Source organism: Camellia sinensis, chromosome 7, assembly GCF_055761805.1.
Source record: "Camellia sinensis isolate YWXY chromosome 7, ASM5576180v1, whole genome shotgun sequence".
NCBI classification, from domain to species: domain Eukaryota; kingdom Viridiplantae; phylum Streptophyta; class Magnoliopsida; order Ericales; family Theaceae; genus Camellia; species Camellia sinensis.
In genome coordinates, this window is record NC_138967.1 from 80,691,552 (window position 1) to 80,710,966 (window position 19,415).

Sequence of the window (19,415 nt, forward strand, 5' to 3'; positions counted from 1 at the left end):
TAGGAAGGGGTTGTCTTGAGGAGAAACCCTAGAAATTGGGGATTTTAAGAAAATGTGAGAATACTTGTGAAACTCCTTATTATTTTGTGTTATGTAGATGAACGAGATGTTCTTGTAGCATAATTGTTAAAAATGTTTGAACATATGTTGTTGGAGGTGATAAATGACCTTGTATCATAAATATGGAAATGGTAAGAACATTTGGAATTATGCTGAAAATCATTGTTTTGCCTTGAAGAGGCTAACTTGTAGTGGATTGTGCATGGTGAGTTGTTGTTGCTATAAATTGTGGGCACATGGGGATTAATTGATATTGTTTGTAGAGATGTTGAAATCGAGAAATGTTATGGCATATTATGTTTTGCATCATGTTCTCATTTGGTCTATCATCATTATTTGCACATCTTGAAGAGAATTGGAAAACATTTAATTCGGGAAAGATCATATGGTAATGAGAAGTATGGAAATGTGAATGGGGTAAATACGTGGTTAGTCCGAATAGGGGGTGTAATTGAATTTGATAAGTTGGCCTGAGTGTCCATGGTGAAAGACCATAAAACCGCGCGGATAGGTGTCGAGCTTTTTGGTTAGCACCGGTAAAAGTGACAGTTTGGTAGTGCTTGTTGAGCCTACTTACAAACACCAGCCTAGGGATTACCAGTGTCATATTTACCGCCCCTATTGAATTAATATTGGAAGTTTGAAATTGATGAAATCACATGTTAATATTGAGAACATGGTGATTTTGAAACAATGCATTGAAATGAATATTTTTCCTCATTCATTAACCTTGGCATAGCATTGCATTTACATTTATTTTTGTGTTGAGGAAAAAGCATAATTGTATATACTTTGTGAGAATTCTCTACTGGGCTTTATGCTCACCCCTATGGGATTTGGTGCAATTAAAGATGTCGTGATCCCGCCGAGCTAAGGGTGTGGATATATTTTGGTGAAGAGTAGTCTTACTCTTATTTTTGTTGTGATATTTTTTGTAAGTCAAGGGCTAATATGTTTGGGTTCGAGAGACCATTTTATGTAACCGGGCTACTGCCTTGGAAGATGTAAACCCTTAAGGGCATTTTATTGTTTTGAGATTAGATGCCTCACATGCTATAGATTCAAGTGATTCATTTATCATTGAATGTATATTCACATGTGAACTTTTGTATAAACTCTCTCATTATCTATGTAAAGATGGATGGTCATTGTCATGGCTTAGTGGATGTTGATTAATGTGGGTTGATCATGTTGGTTTATTTTCGAGGCGTTACAAGACATTAGCCAAAACTTTGTGGAGAAATTTTCTGAACAAATGAGAACAGTGCAGCTGGTACACTTTGCTAGATGCCATGATCTCCAACTTAGTGCTTTGAACCATATTCATTCCCCAAGAAATCATATTGGTATAAATAATTACAAAAAATGTAAGTATTTCTCATGTCAATATAACTGTACCTGGAAACAGTCATAACACCGATGGAATTGACATCTCTGGCTCTAGCCATATTCACATCCACTACTCGTACATCACAACTGGTAGGTAATACGTCTTCACCGTTTTCAAGTTGTTATTGTTGTTAACTTGTAATGGGCTAATTTTTTCACAATAATATAGGTGATGATTGCATTGTTATCAATGGTAACTCCTCCAATATAAGCATTACTGGCATTACATGTGGTCCAGGGTATGGCATATGGTAATTACTTAGTTGTCATAAGCTTAATATTTGTTCCTTAAAAAATAAATAAATAAATATTTAAAAAATTAAAAAATTAAAAAAAAGGGGAAAAAGAAAAAGACTAGAACTTTTCTCTTTCATTATTATATAAAAGGGAGCTTAGATACTACATGAACTTCATGAATTTGTTTTAAAAGAAACACTTTCCATGTTAATTACTTAAGCTCTTTACCATTTTGTCACAAATCTTTGCGTCAACATAAATGACAAATGCTACAAATACATGAAAATTCATAGAAAAGTACATATAGTGCAGTGCTAACATTCATTTTGGGAGTGAGTGTCCCATAAAAGATTGCCAACATTGCATTATATTATTTTCTCTCGTTAGTGTGGGAAGCTTGGGCTCAAGGAGTGGGGTTTATGAAACTGTAGATGAGCTATATGTGCAAAATTGTACATTAAATCAAACTACAAATGGAGCAAGGATAAAGACATGGCAAGTATGCAAATATTTATCGACATGCATACGTATATGTACAAAACATCATCATATAAAACTTTGTCATTCACATATTTAAAGATATGTTTATTTCTAATTTTTAAAATAAGCATATGTCCTTTCAGGGGGGATTAGGGTATGCAAGGAATATCACTTTTGAAGAGTTGACACTTTTTGAACTTGAGAATCCCATCATCATCAACCAAAATTACTGTGACCATCAAGAAAAAAAGTTTGCAGAAATGAGGTAAAACAATAAATTTTCAAATTTTAAGAAGAATTTCAAGTCTTTCCACATAATTCTATGTGCCAAATTAAAGAACTAACATACAATTTTGATGATAATATGATTCATATTTAAGACATCAACATTGCAAATAAGCGAAGTGACATATAGGAATATGGTGGATCTTCTATTAGTGGCAAAGCAATTAATTTGAGATGCGGTGAAAGCCAAGCTTGCACAAACATTGTAACAGACAGAGTTAACATATATTCTTTGGTTCCGAAAAATAAAGCCTTTTCCTTTTGCTACAATGCTTGTGGAACATCCTTTTCAACTACACCTAGTGTACCTTGCTTATCAAATTGTTGACTCAACTTTTATTTTTATATTTTAATTTCTATGTTTAATATAAGTAGTATTTGTTGAAATAATTGATGGCATTGTTGGCCTGCCATTATCTTATAAGCTCCATCTCTTTGATGTCTACAAAGAGGATGGGTGACTTTTTAAAATACGAAGCATTGAATGCTCATGGTTTTTACAATATTAAACTTCAATAGCATTATCAAATTGCAAACACTTTGTAAATTTGAATGTTCATATAGATTTTTATAATGAAAGTTACAAATGTTTGCAATGTGTTATGCCACATTGTGGTGAAAATTACGAACTAAAATGAATATTACGAACTATTGTGGTTATGGTATAAATGATGTGGGGTAAATGTTACAAACCATCTGTAGCGATAAATGTTACAAATTATTTTGGAAAAAAAAAATTATGGCTTGTTGCGGTGTATGCTATGGAATGCTATAGGTATTTTACATATGTTGTGGTAGAATATATACATATATACACCTTCTTAAGGGTGCAACGACAGCAGCTCACTCTGAATTTGTATACCTTTTTGGCATTACACATGTAATAATTGCTAAGTATAAAAATAGAATATTATACATTTACGGTTATTAGTCGAGATATGCGTAAGTTGGTTCGAGCACTCAGTTATCCAAAAAAAAATTGTTACTTTGGTCCTTAAAATTTTTAGGTTGGGTCAATTTGGTCCAATTTCAAATGGATTGTCTCATTAGTTAACGGAAGGATACTAAAATGCACATGTAGTCCCTAAAGTATGTGTTCTGTGTCATTTTGGTTCTTCAAATTTTTAATTTTGTTAATTTGGTCCCGCAAACATTAATGAAAAAAAAAAAGATGAAACATAACCTTATAATATTGAGAAACAAAATTGACAAAATTAAAACTTTAAGAACTAAAATGACACTAAATTTTTACTTTAGGGGCCATTGTTGGAATTTATAAGTATTTCGTTTATGATTTAAATGGCCATTTGGAATTGAACAAATTTGACTCAAATAGAAAATTACATGGACGAAATTGATAAAATTTAAATTTGAATGATTAAAATGACATATAATGCATACTTTAGCAACAATAAGTGTATTTTATTCTATAAAAATATATTCAAAATATTTAAATCTTGATGGAAATAACCTGTCATATAACAATTTTAGCCGTAACTATAAAATGTAAACAAAAAATCTTATACTTAAAAAAAATATATAATGAGACCCACCACAATAATGAGCTCACTACAAAATATGCTCATAGACTGCCTAATAATCTCTATGTAATACACTCAAACAAAATAATTAACAATCTTTCTTATGCATACAGTATAATATTCAATTAAATGAATGAGTTAGCATTAGGGCTGAATTCAGTTTGATAAGAGCTCGTTCGAACTCGGTTCATAAAAAAAAAAATTTGCGTTCGAGTTTGAGCTCGAACTTGTTAAAATTTTAATAAATAAGCCTAAACATACTAAAACTCAGCTCGCTTAACATTTATTATTTATATATTAAATAATGCAAAAATATGTATAAAAAATAAGATAATTATGTTATTTATATATTTAAAAATGTAAATAGTGGTGGTAAATATTATTAGTTTGGTAAAATATTTATTTTTTTTAAGTATGTTTATATATATTGTATATATAATTGTATAATCAAAATTTCAATTGCAACTTTAGTCTTATACACAAGTTTGAATTTATAATTTTTTTTGCTCGTTAAGGCTCGAAACCAGGCTCCAGCTTGAATCAAGCCTAAGCCAACTCGACTCGAGCTTATTCGTTAAATTTTTATTGAGCTTGAGTTTGAGTTCAAGTTCGAACTCGTTAAAATCTTAATAAAAAAAACCCAAACATACAAAAATTTTGCTCAACTCGACTCGTTTACAACACTAGACAGCATCAACTTCAACTCTCTATATTACTCATTTATTACATGCAACATAAAAAGTGTGGAAAATATGAGTTAATAATATTAAATTTTAAAATTAAAATAACATATGTGCATTTATGCACCAACAGATTTGATAGAATTTTATGAATTAAAATTCTCTCCATTCCATGGTTGTAATGGAGGATATTCATTATATCATCTAAGGGTTGTGAAATAAATATGAAAATTTATTAATATTTTAAATTTAGAAAGAATATAATTACAAATTCTTAGATATTGTATTGGAGATTTTCCATTACAATTTTGTAATGAAAATGGAAAGGATCACAATTTGAATTTTTTTCCTTGTTTACTACATTCAACATAAAAGCATAGCAATTATTATGATAGAGTAAGTCTATATACATGCAGATCCAGGGCCGGCCCAGGGGCATAGGCCACAAGGCCATGGCCTAGGGCCCATCAAAATAGACTTAAAAAGGGGCCCACTCCTATTATAATTTAGTGTAATATATTAGGCATGTTTTAAGTCTAAAAAAAATTTAAAAAGGCCCAAACTAACTTAAAATAAATTGACCCATTAAAAAATTGAAAGGCCATTCAAAAAAATTAGTATTGCTATCCATTGAAAATAGACCCAAAAAAGGGGTCTCTCTTATTATAGTTTAGTCTAATATATTAAGTATATTTCAAGTCCAAAAAAATTAAAGAAAGCCCAAATTAACTTAAAATAAATTAATCCATTAAAAAATTGAAAGACCCATTTAAAATAATTAGCATTATTATTCATTGAAAATGATTTTGCAAAAAAATTAGATTATGCAAGTATGATTAATTTATTTTCTTCTAAAAATATAAGAAGAGTGAGGATCAAGCGATACTTATTAGTTATTGTAATATAAGGCTAAATATTTTTTGTGATTTTGACATAAATTTTTTGTCCTTTACTTTCAATTTTTTTTTTTTCATTCAATGAAAAAAAAAATGTGAAGGGCCCCAGAAATTTATTAATTGAATATCGGCTTGGGGCCCTGAAAATCTCAGGGCCAGGCCTGTGCGGATCCCATACTTTCTGAACGAATTGTGTCTCATTCTGTGTTTAGTTTATGTATTCCTATCATTGTATAAACATCATATATATGAGTTTATCAAGATTTAGAATTAAATTAACATATGTACATGTATGAATCAATAGATTTGATAGGATTTTATTTCCTTTCCTTTTATCTATTTGAAAGCACTCATCCTTGTAATATATATACCTCTCATGTATGATTGTAGAACAGTACTAAACAATACAAACTCTTTCTCTCATATAGCTTTCTCTTTATCTGCTTCTCCTTCTCATCCATATTGTAACATATACAATGGTGAGAACTGCTTCCACCATTTAGTTTCTATCTATATTTTTAGTGAAAAAAGTCATTACATTCTTACAAAAAAAAAGTTTTCTTTCTTTTTCTTTTGTGTGCGTGCATGCATTTGTGTGCACACGTATGTCTAAGGATACAATTTGATGTTTTTCTTGCAGGAGATATTTCACATTGTTATAGTATGTTGTATTGCTGCATTTGGTTTAGGCATCGGAATAGAGGATGTTGGGGCAGTAACTTTTAATGTGATTGATTACGGTGCAGTTGGAAATGGTGTAACTAATGATACACAAGTAAATCTTCAAAGCATTCTAATTAAAAATATACAATGAAATAACAATATTTTGGAAAAATTATATACAAAAAATCCAAAAGTTTGAGTTTTGTAAAAAAAATAAATCTTAAGTTTTTAATTTTGTCAATTTAAACCATAATCTTTTGATTTGTTTTCAATCTGCACCATTTGCCTATTTTTGTTAATTAAAACTGATGAAATAAATATTCTAGTCATAAAACTCAATGAAAATGATATTTTAGACATGATTCATACATCTACATTAACAAATGGTTTACATTGAAAAAAAAAATTAAAAGTTAGGATTTAAATTGATAAAATTAAAAATTTAGAGTTTATTTTGTTGCAAAACTCAAACCTTGTTTTTTTTTTTTTTTTTCCTTTTTCGTGGTAATTTTCCCCAATTTTTTTTAGTTCTTACTATTGCAAAGTTGCTTCTAGTTGTTGTTGCTGCTTCAGAGTTGTCTTGGCTATTTGATTGGTGGTGTTTTGTTTTGTTTTTTTTCCCCCTGTTTTCTTTTACGTTCTTGGTTTTTTTATTGGACTCTCTCCAATCTTGGGCTAAGTGCTAGCATATGATTGTCCTAGCTCTTCGGTGTCAACCTAGTTGGGATTGTTGAGTTTAGCTATGATGCTTGATACACTCCCCTGCTTTATTGATGTGAGTTCTTCGCTTGTATATAACTTCTTCACCAGTAAAGTTCCATTTTTTGTTGATAAAAAAAAAAAAAAAAAGGGTTACGGGTTGGGTTGGGTTCGGTGTTCAAGAAAGTGGGTTTGGTGGTGTTCAATTGTGGTGAGTTTTCAGAAAAGTCGGTTAAGGTGTTTAATATAAAGCATTGGGATGAATTACATAACAATAATAATAATAATAATAACAATAAAAATTTAGGGTGTTCAACATTGGTTGTACAGTTGCCCCTCATAACTGAAGGTGGTTGTTGGCTTGCAGCAAGTGGTTTCAGAGGTGGTGACCAAAGGAGGTCACTGGCAGTGATGGTCGGATGTGGTAGCTAGTAGTGGTGATGAATGGTGGGTGGTGGCTAAAGGGGTTGGGAGAAGAAGGAAAGAATGGACTTTTTTTATTTTTTGTTTTTTATTTTTACTAAATAAGTAAAGCTTTTTTTTTTGTTATTATAAAATTTTTAATAAAATTTATAAATTGTTTATAAGTTTTTTTTTTTTCTTCATGAAAGTAGTTTTTGTTTACACCATTCAATTTTATTTTATTTGTTGTAATTGTAAATGTTAAAGTTATTTGGTATAATTGTTGTTTTTTTATATTTAAATAATCTTGTTTGGGCCAACATGGCTTGATAACCTAATGAATTATACAAATTAAGGGAAGGAAAGAGAAAAAGTATTTGACAAAATTGTTTTTTTATATTATAATATATATATATATATATATATGCATCAAAAAGGCATTTATGAAAGCATGGGAAGCTGTATGTAAAGCTACTGGAGCACCTACGCTTATTGTACCAGCGGGAAAGAACTTCTTATTGACCCCTATTACCTTCGGAGGTTTCTGCAGCTCCAACACTATTACTGTTCAGGTATATAAGTTATCTTTTTATGAGTTTTTCATTTTCTCTCTTTCCTTTGATTTACTTTCCTATGACCCTATTAGTATTGATGCTTTTTCTTTAGTTTTTATCATCGCAATGTACTCTTTTTTTTTGAGCTGTTAATTTTTTTTTTTGTTTTAGTGATAAGAAAAAGATTAATCTATAAATTGTATTGGGTTATTTTTGAACCATACATATTAGTAGCTCCATTTCCAAATCTCTTTATTTTTTGCGCAAACTTCATTTTATTGGCAAGATGTGATTGACTTCATACGTGATTTATCACTCTTGACATATGGAATTAGCACATAACCTCTCATGCTTTTATGACTAAAGTGTACTATCTATACCATTAATAATTTAAGCAAAATGACTAAAATACCTTAGTATATTGGTAATCTCATTGTGTAAATCACGACCATTTTTTGTCATTATTTTGAACTCAAAATGCTCCTTGTATTTTACTCCATGTGCAATACTTACCCACTTGATATTTGATATGTAATCACCTTATGTTCAAGAACACATTTTACACTGATAGTTAATGTAGACGGTCTACCTGTATATTTTAGTCCAAAAGTATACTGTGAAGTTGGCCCTTACTCTTTAAATTCTTATGTATTGGGCATTATGTATATATATGGCAATTAAAATGGTTCTTTACGAGAAGAGTCCACACAATTTGGATTCTATACATCAATCTTGCTCTACAAGAACAGTTCACATTATTTTTTGAACGGGCAGGTTGAAGGGAATATTGTTGCACCTAGCTCTCTTTCTCAATGGCCCAAGTTCGTTGGCTTAAGTAAGTGGATTTCTTTCCAATTTGTGAATGGGCTCACCATCAATGGAGGTGGCCAAATCAATGGACAAGGTTCAATTTGGTGGAACGCTTCGGTGTGTAACCATAATACATATATATGCACGCATAGTATATGTTTTTTCAATGTGCAGATATAATTTATTTTAATAATCAATTTTTTTTTGTTTCATTTTTTATTTAGTTTGTGAGTGTTCATCAAATATGAATTGAACAAAAAAATGATTGCTTTTCTCTTTTTTCCAGGGAGGAGTCATCATCCGCCCAACGGTAACATGGATTTTTCAGCTATCAAAAATTTAAAATGAAAAATGAAAAAAAAAAAATTGAAAACTTTCTCAACTTTATAATTGTAAATTGTGCATTACATAAATAATCAGTAACTATATAATTTGTTTCAAAATTTCTAACAAAATGTTTGGTTTCAGTTTTCAAATTTATTTTTCAAAAAATTTCACTTTTTCATTTTCCGTATTTTTTTGTTTTCACTGAATTTTTTAAATATTTTAAGAAAGTTTTTTAATTTTTAGACACACCTAACATAAATACACTTAAAAAGGATAATACATGTGAACAAAAATCTTTTAAAAAATTCACTAAATACCAAAAATACAAAAAAAAAATAATAAAAATTCAATACATTTTTCACATTTTTGTATATTTTTAATTTTTAAAATATTTTTCTTACAAATATTTTACTATTCAGATACATGTAAAAAAGTTTGTAAAAAAAAAATTCTTAAAATTGAAAAAATATTCACTAAAAACAACCAAAAAAAATATCGAAAAACAAAAAATTAATTTTCAGAAAACTAAATTCAGAAAATTGAAACCAAAGACACTAATGATTTTTATTTTTATTTTTTATAGCCAAAACTTTGCAGAGAAATTTTGTGACCATTTAAATAATAGTGCAGGCTGTACACTTTAGTGGATGTAACAATCTTCAACTTAGTGGATTGCACTCTGTTAACCCCCCAAGAAATCATATTACAATAAATAATTGTAAAAATGTAATCATCTCTCATATTAATTTAAATGCACCGGGGAATAGTCCTAACACAGATGGAATTGACATTTCTGGATCTAGCCAAATTCAAATCCATGACTCAAACATCGCAACCGGTAAATAACTTGTCTTAACCATTTTCGCGTTGTTATTATTGTTGTTATTGTTATTAAATTATAACGGGCTAATTTTAGTGAACTACTACATAAATAGGTGACGATTGCATTTCTATTCGTGGTAATTCCTCCCTTATAAACATTACTAGCATTACAGGCGGTCCATGCCATGGCATAAGGTAACTTGTCATAATCTCAATCTTGATTTGCTTTTCATTTTTATTTTTTTATTTTATCAAATTATATTATCTATACTATGTATTAAGGAAAAAAAGGTTGTTAGTGAGGAGTTTTGTGAGGGTTTCAATATCTCATACTGATTTTCTTGATTTTTTTTTTAATTTTAAACAATTAAAAAAATATCCATAAACTAACTTCCATTTGAACATATAAAAATAAAATTCTAATTAGTACATGATTTATGTTTTTTAAAAGGAAAATATACTAATGCTTTTCAAAATATATATATTGTTTTGCTTTTAACTATAGGAAGCAATTCATCAGAATAAGAAAATAAAGATGTCCAATTTTAAATATTCAAAGATTGACTTCTTATGTACATATATTTTTATCTTTTCATAATTAGTCCAGGATTTATAATTTTTAAAAAGAAAATGTCCCACTGCTTTTCAAAATACATTTTTGTTTTATTTTTAAATATAGGAAGCAATTTGCTAGAATAAGAAAATAAAGATGTCAAATTTTAAACATTCAAAATTGGCTTCTTATGCACATATATTTCTATCTTTTGAGACACATAAATTTTCTTTAGAATAAATTTTCAAATCTCTTATTCTCACCAAAAAAAAAAAAAAATTTACAAATTGCGGAAATCTTGTGTTACACAAAAAATTAAAAATAATAAAATATTTTAGAAAAGTTTATCTGTATTTATATCTATCTGTAACAAAAAGCCATAGTTTCAAAAACCCATGTCTAATTTCTTTATTTTTTTAATTTAAAAAAATTCTGTTAGGTAATTATTCCATGATTTATGCCTTTCAAACAGAGAATATACTAAATATTTTAAAATTAAATTAAAAAGAGAACACTTTTATCATAAATCTCATAATTTATGGTGAAATTTTTTATTGTAGCCTCTTTGAGATTTAAAGTCTCACTCTAATTTTCTCAATTTTATTAAATTTTATAACCAGCTAAACTCCCAACACAACAAAAGCACCAAGCTCTCTCCTATAGATAAAACAAAAGTGATGATATCCTTATAATAATGACGTAAAGGGAATTACAAGGAGTTTTTACTACAGTGTAAGGGGCATTGAAAGGAGTTTTTATTGATTATATGGCTATTTAAAAATCAAAGTATGTATGTGTATCTTTTTTCTTGGTTTAAGTATTTTTTTACTAGAAGATCAGCCAATGGGGTACATTTTCTTTAGATTAGAAAAAAATAATAAAAAAAGAGAATTGGAACAGATGTGAAATTTTTGTAACTTTATGTCTATATAAATTTGAAAACAGTGGAAGGAGTAATTGATTAAGAGTCACAAAATTTAAATTAAAAGCTAAAATTGATTAAATTGAAATTGTAGGGAAAAAATGACATAAGGGGCAAAATGTAAGGATTATTAATGTAATTTGTTCATGTTTTATTAATTTCTTACTCATAATTTAACTTGTTTTTAATTTCTTTTTCCCCTTTTATTTAGTAACCTTTATATTTGGCAGCTATTGCAAAACTTCGAACATATTTCATCATCAAATAATTTTTATTATTACTTTTGGTTTAAATGGATGAAAAATTAGAGTACACTTAATTGCATTCTTATTTGGATTGATTTGCATTTAAATTTGAAATAATTTAATTTGTTTAATTGACTTACAATTTATCATTACATTGTCAATGTTTCACATAATTTTTAATCTTTTGTGTTTATTATGTGCTACACAGTGATTTTTTTTTTATATTTATTAAAATAAAATTAATATATCAAAAATATATATACATTAATTGTGCATATCACGGGTTTAACGCTAGTTTTATATAAGGAAGTTTAGATATTTCACGATCTTCTATGAAAGAAAATTTAAAATAAAAACTTTCATTTAATTACCTAGGCTCTTCACATTATAGTTACGTCTTTCTATTGATAAAATTAGTAATTTTACAAACAATAAAAAATTTCACAAAAAGTTGTACATAAGAGTAATACATTGTTGACATTTAAACTGGTGAAATGTTAACTCCTATATAAGATGAATGCAATACTGTCAACACTGCATTTGGTGCATGTGTTTGTATTGTTTTCTCAATATAAACAAACAAATTCAACTCTCTTTTCCTGTCTCTATCACTCTAGTGTGGGAAGCTTAGGACAAAACATGCAGATTTATGAAACAGTAGAGCAAATATATGTGGGGAATTCTACATTGACGGGAACTACAAATGGAGTAAGGATCAAGACATGGCAGGTACGCAAACATATATCAACACACACACATGTACACACATGGACAAATGTTTTGTCATCTACATATTTTGAAATTTTCGACACATTAATTTTCTAATTTTGAAATTATCACATGTGCTATCTAGGGGGGATCCGGGTATGCAAAGAATATCACATTTGAGCACATCACATTTTTTGGTGTTGGAAATCCCATCATCATCAATCAATCTTATAAGGACAATCCCGAAAAAGACGAACTGGTAAAAACATTGAATCTTCATTTCTTAAGAAGAATTTTGAGTTTTTCCACATGCTTGTACATGCCAAAAGAACTAACATACTATTTTGATGGTAATGTGATTCATATTGAAGGAATCGGCGGTGCAAATAAGTGATGTGACTTATACGAATATCAATGGATCGTCTGTTAGTGACCAAGCAATTACTTTGAATTGCAGTGTGAGCAAACCTTGCACAAATATTGTAATGGGTCAAATTAACTTATTTTCTTCCGTTCCTGGAGGGAAAATCAATTCCTTCTGCCAAAACGCCCATGGAACTTCCATTTCAACTATACCTAACGTAACTTGCTTATCGGGTTAAAGTAGTGTTTGTTGTAATAATTGGCACTGTTCCAACAACAATAGCATTGTTTAGCCTGTCATTATTAATAAGGGTATCTTGGGAGTTCCATCTCTTTGCAATATAAAGCATTGAATCCTCATGATTTTGATAATATTCAAATTCAATAGCATTATTAAATTGCAAACACTTGGTAAATTTGAATCTTCATATAATTACATTCTAAATATGAAGAAAATTATGATATTTTATAATGAAAGTTACAAATGTTTGGACCCTTAAAAATGTGTGTATGTATGTATTCTACCACAACATTCGTAAAATAATTGCAAAGTATAAAAATAGGATAAAGTACATTTGTGGTCATTAGAAGTATGTGTGCCTTGTCACTTTGGTCTTTTAAATTTTAATTTCGTCAATTTTGTTATTAAAATTTTCATTTGAATCAATTTGGTCATATTTCAAATGAACTAACATAATGATAATAAAATACACATATGGTTCCTAAGATATGGGTTCTATGTCATTTTGGTTCCAAATTTTTTTATTTTGTTAATTTGGCCCCACAAATATTGATGAAAAAGATTAAACGCAACCTTACAATATTGAGGGATAAAATTGAAACTTTAAGCACTAATGAAACGAAATTTATACTTTAGGGACTGTGTTGAAATTTATGAGTATTCTGCTTATGATTTAAATGGTCATTTGAAATTGGATCAATTTGAAGCTCAAATCTCAATGAAATAGCCTTACCATTGCGCCAAGACTTCTCTTGAATTGGTGACTATGGAAAATATAGAGAGAGGATTAAGGCTTGTGGTTTACTAGACAAAGGAGAGAAAAGTTTGGTGTTCTAGTCTTGTTGGTGCTAGGAAGTCTGTCTTTGTGTGTGTTGAAACTTTCTTACAAAGGAGTCTTTCATTGCTTGATTGGAAGGAGAGGTGGTACCATTTCTTTTTGGTTGTATCTATCTATCTGTCACACCCCAAATTTTAATTACTTAGAAATATTACCAAAAGCCTTTAATTTAGGTCCAATCTTTTATATATATATATATATATATATCTATTACTCTTGAGTAATAGAAACATAATAACATATGTTCTCTCTCTCAATGAATACAATAATGGAAATAATACATACCAAGCTTCTGCTGCAAAGCTACAAATAGATAAGATACATTATTCATTCTTTTTACATCTATGATGAAATTATACATAAAAGATACACGGATCCCATAACTCTTCAACTAATGAATCTGACTTTCTCTTCCTGAAAAAAAAGATAAAACAACGAGGAGTGTGCTTTTATGCCCAGTAGGAATCTCATAGTTCTACAACAAAAGCTAACACATAGATAGAAATGATCATGCATGCAAGGTGATACCATATAGTAAGGTGACATTTTTAAATTTCCAAAATAATATACGTGGAGTACCATTTTCTCAAAATTTATTTGAATGTTTTAAAGAAACCTTTCATCTTTAAAAATTATTCCTCATCATCAGAAAAAACCATAATTCCTCTTTTCAAACAAGTGTGCCTAAGGAACAACATCATTTTAAATTTATTAACCCAATTTCAAAATATTCTTCGTTTCATTTCCATTTTAATGTTCCTCTTTTAATTCCCTTCTACAATTCACAATTATTATATCTTCACAACCTCAACCTCAAAGTTCAAGTTCCCTTAATACTCAAAAACACCTCTCATACACACCATTCCCGCTTGTCCATCCATTATTACTAAAACTCCGTAATGTAAAAATCCAAATCTCATTTTTATTCAATAGCGATTCTCCTGCACTCAACTCCTACTTGTCTAACAACTATATCACATCCACACTTGCATTATTAATTATAATTGAACATAACACAAGAATGATAAACCCATTTAATTCAATTTCTCTATTAATTATAAATACAAAACTTTTAATATTTCTTTATAGGTACAAACAATCCGGGGAGTTCATCAGCACCAATCCCTTATCCAATTACAATTTCAGTATCCATTTTTTCCAAATAATTACCATATGCATCTTCCCTCTGTACCAAAGTACACATCAAATGGTAATGTCATAAATTCATCACAATTCACGCATACTATCACCGACTCAACACATTTCTCAACACATTCCACCTTTTGCCGATTTGATATGGCGGGATAGCAGGCACCCAATTCTTAACCCCTTCCACTTTTCGCCTGTCACACCCTTAAAATAAAGCATTTAAACCCAACATTCATGACATAAGAGAATAAAGCATGTTCCCATTTATCAGAGTATTTAGTACAAAAAGTATTACATGTTGACAACAAAAGTAAATGCCCAATGGGCTTACAACTTTCCAAGCCAACACTTGGTTACAAAAAAGAGTCCTAACTCTAAACATATTAAGCCCTTCGCTTGAATTTACATGTAACACCAAAAATAACAACAACAAAAAAAAAGTAATCAAAAGAGTCTTCAACTCCCAAGACCTCCCAAGCTACGTGCTTGGAGGTGGCATAACACCTGCACCTGAAAATGATGTCCCATATAGGGTGAGCCAACGCCCAGTAGAAATATACTAAACATAATATGAACGATAACTAAAACATTAGCATTCAACAAATGTTTAACTCATATAAACAAACATACATCACTTTCCATTTCATTATCCAAACCAATTCATAGATATGGTTCTCTATTCATCCAGACAGTTCATAATGAGACTACAACTCATATCAACAATACTTCGATTACGATCAATTAATATGAGACTACAACTCACATAATTAACACTTCAACACTTTGTAACAAGCCCGCGGGGGACCTCGCCACAGCTCGGACTCGACTTTCGTTAGTCACGGTTCTAAGTCTGAACCAAAGAGTCCAAATCCGGCAAATCGTTTTAAGAAAAACAGATTTTTGAAAGAAGTGCCAAACATGGACTGCTTTGCCAGATACAGAGTCGCCACCTAAATATTTTATTTTGGGAAATTTAGGAAACCCTGACTCGGTGCCAAAAGGCCACGTGTCCGTCATCACCAAAGTTGCCTCGGCTCGGGAACTTGGGTACGATTAGGGAAGGTCACTTCGTGAGCACCCCCGCTCGCCCGGTCATAGACCGGCCTCTACTAACCATGATATCAATTTTTGAAAACATTGTGAGTTCTTATTCCGGTTTATTAGCCTAGGTTCCTATGTGATGCGCACAGCATACAACTATAGACTGGGTCGCCTGAATTGGAACGAAACATTTCATGTTTGTTTTTGAAAATGGTTTGCTACCCGCAAGTAGGCTTTAAAACATTTGATGATTTATTCCAATTTAAGTAACCCAACCTTCACCCACAGGCATTCAGGCATTTATATCAGATAAGCACATAGCCTCATGGTAAGCATGCTATTCATGGCAGTCACTCACACGCATGCAAGGATGCTAAAGCATAAAGCTTACCGAGTACTCCAAGCCAAAATAGGAATTCATTAGAAATCATGCATGATCCTAACTATACAGAAATGCCTAATGCAACACATGCAAAATGCAATTATAGCAGGCTCGGCTATTCTAAGATGGCATATGAAATGTTACAACTATCATGTATTCAACTTTGAAATTGAAAATACAATGCAGTTAGTATGATGCGCCGAGCCCGGTGCATGCAATACAGATGAATGAATGCAAACATGCTGTCATACTGTATGCTAATTTAAATATGCCCTAATCTAACCATCATAAGCGGATAAATAAAAGGGAGAAAGACGTGGGGTTGGAAGACATACATCACACTCACGCACACTTATTACAGTTGTGCCCTCGCGCAGAGGGTCCGAATAAATATACAGTCCCGAATAAAAGAATATTACAGTCCAAAATATTACAAAATCCTAATTAATTAACAAATTAACTACGAAAATAAATAAAACTGGCACGCAAGCCAGGGACTGCCTTGCTTCTGATGGATGATGCATGTCCGGGTTGTCTTGCGCGGAAATCCACCGGAATGCCCCAATTAGCCTCTGTTTACACCTGTTATTCTTGAAAAGCGTGCCAAGTCCCGGAAAGTTGCTGATTCCTGATTTTGCTGCAACAGAGAGCAGGAAAGGGGCATAGCAATGTATTTTCACAAATGTATGCATGTCTCGATCCTCGTGCCACCAATCACACATACCGAGGCATGATGGCCGAGGAGTCGAAATGCACAACTCAATATAGGATGAATGCACATGAAACTACAGCTAAAACCTAACTCCATCATGGATACTCCGGAGTGTCGGTAACTGGGGAATTGAGACACGTTCCGTCACTCGAAGTACGAAACGCACCTCGTTTCCCGCGCCCGGGCTAACTCCTATTTCGAACATGATGCAATATGCATGATATGCATGAAATGCGACTAAGATACAATCCTAACATACACCATGCTATAAAAGTGAGATGCCTTGAAGTGCGTGCACACGGGCACGCAAACCGAGAAAATGACAGAATGCAATCTAAGATACAACCTAGTATGCACTATGCTATGAAAATGAGATGCCTCGAAGTGCGTGCACACGGGCACGCAAACCGAGAAAATGACAGAATGCAATCTAAGATACAACCTAGTATGCACTATGCTATGAAAATGAGATGTCTCGAAGTGCGTGCACACGGGCACGCAAACCGAGAAAATGACAGAATGCAATCTAAGATACAACCTTGTATGCACTATGCTATGAAAATGAGAAGCCTCGAAGTGCGTGCACACGGGCGCGCAAACCGAGGCGACGGTATATGCAATGCAAGTGTCTAAAATGACATGGAAAAAGTAATATGGACTTATACTAACATGAGAGAGCCTCAGCCACACTGACATAAGAAGCCGGTGGCTGAAAAATGAAGTGCCTCGAAATGCGTGCACACGGGCACGCAAATCGAGGCAATGGCAGAATGTGATGTAATGACATAAAAAAATGTGATATGGGCTTATACCAACATGAGTGAGCCTCAGCCACACTCACATAGGATGCCGACGGATAAAAATAAGGCACCTCGAAATGCGTGCACACGGGCACGCAAACCGAGGCAATGACAGAATGCGATGCAATGGCATGGAAACATGATATGGGCTTATACCAACATGAGTGAGCCTCAGCCACACTCACATAGGATGCCGGCGAATGAAAAATGAGGTGCCTCGAAATGCGTGCATACGGGCACACAAACCGAGGCGATGGCAGAATGCGATGCAATGACATGAAATGATGATGTGGGCTTATACCAACATGAGTGAGCCTCAGCCACACTCACATAGGATGCCGGTGAATGAAAATGAAGTGCGTCGAAATGCGTGCACACGGGCACGCAAACCGAGGCAATGACAGAATGCGATGCAATGACATGAAATGATGATGTGGGCTTATACCAACATGAGTGAGCCTCAGCCACACTCACATAGGATGCCGATGAATGAAAATGAAGTGCCTCGAAATGCGTGCACACGGGCACGCAAATCGAGGCAATGACAGAATGCGATGCAATGACATGAAATGATGATGTGGGCTTATACCAACATGAGTGAGCCTCAGCCACACTCACATAGGATGCCGATGAATGAAAATGAAGTGCCTCGAAATGCGTGTACACGGGCACGCAAACCGAGGCGATGGCATACACAATGCGAATGACATGAAAATGTGATATGGGCTTATACCAACATGAGTGAGCCTCAGCCACACTCACATAGGACGCCGGCGGATAAAACAAAATGGAGTGCCTCGAAATGCGTGCACACGGGCACGCAAACCGAGGCAATGATGGAATGCGATGTAATGACATGAAATGAATAGCAATCATTCTAATAGAATTTCAGCACTAAGATATGGGGGAAAACAGTCCCGAAATGAGGCGAAATGACACCAAATGCATGGAATTGTCCCGAAATGCGAATTTAGGCACCCGAAGTGGCATTCGGCCACGAAGTGGGTTTCTCAGACCCCAGTGTCCCTCAAAAGGGAGCAAATAAGGAGTATACCAAAAATTAGAACAAACGGAGGTGGTTAGGCGGTCCCGAACCGAGGCACACGGCCAACGGTCCCGAAAAACCGGAAACCGGACTCCGAAATGGGCGAAATGGCCTACGGCCACGAAATGTAGCCTGCAGACATTGAGAGATGGTCTACTGGACCTCTCCCTCCCCTCAGGAAAAGAAACAGAGAAAATTGAGTTTGGTTCGCAAACCGAGACAAGGCACAGAAGAGGGTTCGGAAGTCCGGAGGCAGGGCTCACGGCCGCAACTCTGAAACTTCTGAACGAGCACATTATGCAACATCACCAAGCGCTCAATCAGTGACATCTGAGTCTTAAGGTCGGTCAAAAATGGGGTGTCTACAGTTGCCCCTCTTTGACAGAACTCGAAAGTCATAAGTGACGGGAGTGAATGTCAAAGCCCAGAGACGACCCATTTTTGACAAGGCCAAAGACTTAGACAAACAGGCAAGATAAACAAAGATGTGCCCGCAGGCATGCCCGCAGGCAGGGGGCAAAATGCAAATGATAATGCAAAGAGCCGGAGGTAACCCAATGATCATGCAAAT